At 47.3% G+C, this 5909-nt stretch overlaps 1 pseudogene; it reads left to right on the forward strand.

Annotated features, from left to right (window-relative positions):
- Positions 1-1454: 1454 nt before the first annotated feature.
- LOC120870273 lies at positions 1455-4464 on the forward strand (annotated as a pseudogene).
- The last annotated feature ends 1445 nt before the right edge of the window (positions 4465-5909 follow it).

Raw genomic sequence — 5909 nt, forward strand, 5'->3', positions numbered from 1 at the left:
CAGGGAAAATGAATATCAAGGAGAATGTAAGAGGAAACTTAATCTGCCTCTTCTATAACTTCTCATAAATGACAGAGCTCAGATAATTCCCTAAACTTCCCAGTTATCTTAGCTCTCCTCTTTTAATGGCTTAGATATTTTACTAAACACTTGAGACCTCTTTATACAATTGCAAAAAAAAAAAATTCTCCATATATAAATAAGAACTCATCAGTTACTTAATTTTAAATGCAAATTAATTTTTATCTAATATTCATAACCAACTTTTAGGGATCACAGAATTACCAATTCAGTTCAGTTTAGTTTAGTCACTCACTTGTGTCCGACTCCTTGCTACCACATGAACTGCAGCACCCCAGGCCTCCCTGTCCATCACCAACTCGTGGATCTTACCCAAACTCATGTCCACTGAGTTGATGATGCCATCCAGCCATCTCATCCTCTGTCGTCCCCGTGTTCTCCTGCTTCAATCTTTCCCAACATCAGGGTCTTTTAAAATGAGTCAGCTGTTCGCATCAGGTAGCCAAAATATTGGAGCTTCAATATCAGTTCTTCCAATGAACACCCCGGGTAGATCTCCTTTAGGATGGACTGGTTGGATCTCCTTGCAGTCCAAGGGACTCTCAAGAGTCTTCTCCAGCACCAATTCAAAAGCATCAATTCTTCTGCACTCAGCTGTCTTTATAGTGCAACTCTCACATCCATACACGACTACTGGAAAAACCATAGCCTTGACTAGCCAGACCTTTGTTGGCAAAGTAATGTCTCTGCTTTTAACACGCTGTCTAGGCTGGTCATAACTTTCTTCCAAGGAGTAAGTGTCTTTTAACCAATTAGGCAGTGTCTACCTAATCTTTAAGATAAATATATTAAAGGTCAACCTCTTGAGAAACCTGTATGCAGGTCAGGAAGCAACAGTTATAACTGGACATGGAACAACAGACTGGTTCCAAATAGGAAAAGGAGTACGTCAAGGCTGTATATTGTCACCCTGCTTATTTAACTTATATGCAGAGTACATCATGAGAAACACTGGGCTGGAAGAAGCACAAGCTGGAATCAAGATTGCTCGGAGGAATATCAATAACCTCAGATATGCAGATGACACCACCGTTATGGCAGAAAGTGAAGAAGAACTAAAGAGTCTCTTAATGAAAGTGATAGAGGAGAGTGAAAAAAGTTGGTTTAAAGCTCAACATTCAGAAAACTAAGATCATGGCATCCGGTCCCATCACTTCGTGGCAAACAGATGGGGAAACAGTGGAAACAGGGGCTGACTTTATTTTTCTGGACTCCAAAATCACTGCAGATGGTGATTGCAGCCATGAAATTAAGACACTTACTCCTTGGAAGGAAAGTTATGACCAATGGAGACAGCATATTAAAAAGCAGAGACATTACTTTGTCAACAAAGGTCCGTCTGGTCAAGGCTAGGGTTTCTCCAGTGGTCACGTATGGATGTGAGTTGGAGACGTGGGCCTCCAAAACATACCTCTGAAACTCAATGCAGTTTGTGTCCATGAAATCCATGAGGCTATAATGAACTGAGAAACAGGCTCACCCAGACTCACCGAGGCTATGTCTCCAGGGCACAGCACACAGACACAGACTGAAACCTCCAGCTTCTCCCTGAAAGAAGCCTATTTCCTTATCTTAAAAGCTAAGACTTCTAACACATATCTAGGGGTCAACTGCAATCCTCACCAAACACCTGAGAAGCCAACAGGTGCCATCGTCATGCTCTCCCTCTGTCCCACACCAGGTCACCAGTGTCTCTGTGAAAAGAGTTTGTGCACACATATAGCTGCCCAGGTGTTGTGGTGGCTGCCAGAGGGCACACTCCTTGATCACCTGGTTCAGTGGCTTGCGTTTCTGGGTCCAACAGGACAGTAGCAAAAAAAGAAACAGCCTGTAACTGGCTACCTGCACCCGCCCAGCCAGGGGTCAATGTGGAGGGATCAGAGAGAAACACCCATCTCCCAGTCTTCTCCTAAAAGAGGTATAATTGCATATTTGAAGTTATTGCCTCAGGTTTTGGTAGATTGCCTACGATGGCAATGATTACCTTGCCCTGAATGAGGACCTGTGCTTCTGGACCGCAGCGGACAGGGCGGCTCAAATCTCCAAGCTCAAGCTTGAGCAGCGTGGTGCTGCAGGTCACAGTTAGAACTACCTGGATGGAGACTGCAGAGGGTGGCTCCACAGACACCTGGAGAACGGGAAGGACACCCTGCAGTGTGCAAGTACGAGGCGCGCGAGGCCTCCCTGATCTCCCCTCAGGCTGGACCTGGATTCCAATGAGAAGAAAGTGGGTCCTTGTAGAAACAGGGCCCTGGCTTCTTGTCGGGAGAGGCAGAAATCCACCCAGGTTTTCATATTCTGTACAAGAGAGTGACTCACCAGTGGCCCCACTTCTCTGAAGGACAATTAAGGAATCCAGTCTCTTTGGGGAAGAAGCAGGAACCCATCCCTGAGATAACTGATCAGCGGCACCCCTTCCCCCTGGGTGCCATCTTGTGAACCAAGACTGTCTCTCAGGGCCAGTTTTCACCCTGAGAACATGTTTGGATGCCTGACTCCAGCTTTTCTGAGTCATTCAGCCTCCACCCAGAGTCAGGACCATTACTCTGTATTCACTCCCTTACATGGTACCTCCTACCTTGGCTCTCACCATGACTCCAGAACTTTCCAAGGACTCCAGAACATGCCCAGACCTCTGAGTCCAGGCTGATGTCTGGTGTTTGTGCTGCTTCTTTTCAAACCCAGTCCTGTTTATTCTCAGGATGGTCACAGGATGCTACTTCCGGGACCCATGGAGGTAACACTAAATGGGAATTTTCTGATTCATCCTCCACAGACCCTCCAAAGACACATGTGACCCAGCACCCCATCTCTGACCATGAGGTCCCCCTGAGGTGCTGGGCCCTGGGCTTCTACCCTGAGATCTCACTGACCTGGCAGCGTGACATGGAGGATCAGACCCAGGACATGGAGCTTGTAGAGATCAGGCCTTCAGGGAATGGAACCTTCCAGAAATGGGCAGCTCTAGTAGGCCCTTCTGGAGAGGAGCAGAGATGCACATGCAATGTGCAGCACAGGGGCTTTGGGAGACCCTCACGCTGAGATGGGGTAAGGAGGAGGCTGGGGTGGAGCTTCTTCTCAGTTAAAGCTGGAGCCTTTCTGGACCCCTTCAGCAAGGTCTGGACTCAAATCTGAGGTCTGGGCCCCTTCTGTTTCTTCCACAGAACCTCCTCAGCTCGCCGTCCCCAACATAGGCATCCTTGTTAGTCTGGTTCTCTCGTGGTCACTGGAGCTGGGATCTGGAGGAAGAAGCGCTCAGGTAGGGAAGGGATGGAGGGATCTGAGTTTTCTTGTCTCATTCAGAGTTTCAAACCCAGGTAAAAGTTTACCTGCCTGGTTATTGGAAAGTACTCTCCACACACATGTGGATTCTGAGCTAATGCTAACACTGACCCTTTTGTAAAGTACATGTGAAAATGAAAGACAGATTTTTCACCTTGTAATTCCAGTTGGGAGCCTGTCTCTTAGCACATGAAGTTCAGAGGGGGGGGTCCCTGCTGAGGACAGACCTGCAGGAGGGCAGTTGGTCCAGTCGCCCCAACAGCACCTTTCTTCAGTCTCCTGATTTTGTCCTGGATTTTGGCCACAGTTCCAGAAATTTCTGTGGGTTCCAGGATTAGGGGGTTCCTCTAGGATCTCATGACTCAGTCTTCTCTATGGCCTCTCGTGTGATATTTTCTTCTTGCAGGTGAAAAAGCAGGGAGCTACACTCATTCTGCAAGTAAGTACAGAAGGGATGTGATTCCTGAGACCCTTGTAACGGTGCCGACAGGAAGCCATGGGGGAATGACCCTCCTCAAAATTCCTTCTCTAAGTTTCTCTCCTGTGGGTTCTGACCACGTCCTGGTTTTGTTCTCTTCCAGGCAGTGACGGTGCCTAGGGCTCTGATGTGTCTCTCATGGTTCCTAAAGGTGAGACCCTGGGGCGTCTAGATTGGGAGAGGAATTGGGGCAGAGGGGACACAGTGGGTGGCGGGGGTCTCTGAATGCGACATGTGAGCATGTGGGGGGCTGTGGAGAATGTCAGCCCTTACATAACCGACCTGAACTGGTTCCTGATTCTTTTCTCTCACAGTGTGAGACAGCTGCCTTGTGGGGACTGAGTGATGCTCCATCCCACTTTGTGACGTCAGATCCCGGGACCCCTCTTTCTGCAGCTGCATCTGAATGTGTCTGTTCTCCTATTAGTATAATGGGAGGAGGTGGGGAGACTGGCCCACCCCTGCCCACCACACGCCCTCCCCACCCTGACCTGTGTTCTCCTCCCTGATCCACTGTCCTGTTCCAGCAGAGACAGAGCTGGACCCTCTCCATCGCTGTCTTCACTTCATGTGCACTGAGTAATTATGTCATATTTCCTTTGAAAATAAAATCTATTTATATGGATGTTTTTTTTCTAACTGGTGCTGTGAAGGTTTGTAGGGATAACAAAGGAGAGGCTTCTAAAGTTTGAGAGAGGAAGTACATGGAAGCACTGAGAACTTTCCAGAATTGTTATGTTTGCTGTGCTCAGTCTGTTGCAGGAGGGACAGGAGGAAGCCGTGAGGAGCTGAGCATGGTCGGGGCCTGTGCCCAGCCAGTGGTCAGTGTATAGTGGCTTTTATGTGGTCAGTCTTGGCTGGGTCATCTTCTCAGCTGCTTTGTTTTTGTCCTTTCAGTGGCTCCCTGTCCCACCAGGACCTGTGTTCTTGTGGACTCAGAACTCACCTGGACCTTGTTCTGTCTCTAGGACCATAGGCAGTGAAGACTTCCCTAACCAGGTCAGCCTAGCTCATGCTAGGTCCTGCCTGCATGCCTTTCTTTGTGTTTATGGGTTTATATTTTGCTTATTTCATTTATTTTTGAATAATGACTGTTCTTTTTCATGTGTAGAGTTCTGGTCTCATTCTGCCTTGGGTGTCCTCATCTCTGACAGCAGCAGGAGTCATTTTCACTAATGATTATCCTCACAAGACAAAGGGGTCCCTGCACACAGGATCTCAGTGGTATCAAGAGAGAAATTCTCATCTCTCCCAGTTCTAAGACTGTTTCCTGGATTCCTCTTTCCATTATTTCTGCATCCTTTATAAGGAACCAGATTTGGGGATTAGCATAGAGGACGGACCCAGTTGTTTCACATCTTGTCTTAATTCTTGCTGGATTTCTACCTTCTCTGCAGCTTGGTCCTCCCTCTCTGCCCTTAGATCTAGTAATCCTAGTGCTGGCTCCAATCCAAGCTCATGGGGATTTATAAAGCAGCATCTAATAGATTCACAGTAGGTTGGAATATAGGACATATAAACCTGACATCATCTTTTCTGAAGAGAAAATATCATTATGTGTAGAGTGCAGACTGATCTGTGTGGGAGGGATGGGAGATCAGCCCTTGTGGGGAAAATACAGGCAGCACTGACATCAATGCAAATGGATGTTGTGTCGTAGCGGCCAAGAGGGAGCAAGTGGCCTGAGGTCACAGTAATAAAGACACAGTCTCTAGAATAGGGAGGCACCCCACACTGATCATTCATTCAACTGATATTTGTTGTGTGCCAGAGAAATGACACACTATTTTTGCATCTAGAAAACCTCAGTGAACTAACAACAAACACACCTTGTTGGCCTTGTGAAGTGTGTTCTGGTGAGAAGGGGCAGAGTGAGCCTAGAAAGTGAGAGAATGTTTACCTTAGAGGTCAGTAAGTGTTTTGAAGAAGCATATGTGTGTAGGAACAAGGAAGGTGGCTCTTTTAATCATGTGGTTAGTGTGGGCCTTATTGAGAAGGTGACTATTGAATAAAGATGTGAAGGACATGAAGGAATGTCCACACAGACGTCAGCGGAAGTTCTCTCTGG

The sequence above is a fragment of the Oryx dammah genome, unplaced genomic scaffold (assembly GCF_014754425.2).
Source record: "Oryx dammah isolate SB20612 unplaced genomic scaffold, SCBI_Odam_1.1 HiC_scaffold_11, whole genome shotgun sequence".
In the NCBI taxonomy this organism is placed as follows: Eukaryota; Metazoa; Chordata; class Mammalia; order Artiodactyla; family Bovidae; genus Oryx; species Oryx dammah.